This window comes from Aquila chrysaetos, chromosome 3 (assembly GCF_900496995.4).
Source record: "Aquila chrysaetos chrysaetos chromosome 3, bAquChr1.4, whole genome shotgun sequence".
NCBI classification, from domain to species: domain Eukaryota; kingdom Metazoa; phylum Chordata; class Aves; order Accipitriformes; family Accipitridae; genus Aquila; species Aquila chrysaetos.
In genome coordinates this window covers 3,567,385-3,568,138 of record NC_044006.1, presented here as the reverse complement: position 1 = coordinate 3,568,138, position 754 = coordinate 3,567,385, and positions in this window count along the sequence as shown.

Here is a 754-nt window from a genome sequence, read left to right as displayed (position 1 = left end):
CTTGTGTGCGTGTTTTTCATCAGTTGTCGCCCTTTCCCAGCTGCTGTTCTTGGCAGGGGTGGGCTGGATCCGTGCTGCCTGGGAAGCCTGTGCCACAGACCCTCCAGCTAACGGGGTCAGGGCCACCCCAAGGGGTCCAGGCTTCACTGCAGGTCATCGTGGTGCCTCCAAGGAGGAGAGTTTGGGTTTAGCTTTGTGCTTAAACTGTAGTCGTAGGAAAGCCCCTCGTGGATACGGGGGCTGCAGGCGGCATTGTCTGGTGGGACAGCAGGTGACGCTGAGACCCTGTGGGTTGGTGTCTCCTGCTGACTTACCCTCTCCTCTTGAGATGGAGGATAATTGCTTTTGAAGGCAAAATGAGGTTTTTCGTTGCTGGGGAAGAAGAATGAAATGGGCAAGGTAAGACTTTTGCTCCCCTCCTTCATCCACAGACCAACCCTGTTAAAGCCATGGAGTTCCTCCCAGACATACAGTACGTAAACGAGGTCCAAGTCCCGGGTCACCTATGGTTTTCTTAAGGGGCGATTCATGCTGGTAAAGAATACAAACAGTGGCTGATATTGAGGAAAAGCCACAGGGAAGTAAAACAAATGAGCACCCAGAAGGGAGTCCAAGCAGGAAGAACTGAACATTATTTATTGTAGACAAAACCCCAGGCAGTCAATGAGCCGTTTTTCTCTAGTGAAGTTTGTTTGGAAGCTTCCTGGAGGTTTTTAAAATTGCAGCAAATAAAAGCTTTGAATGTGATTCAGTT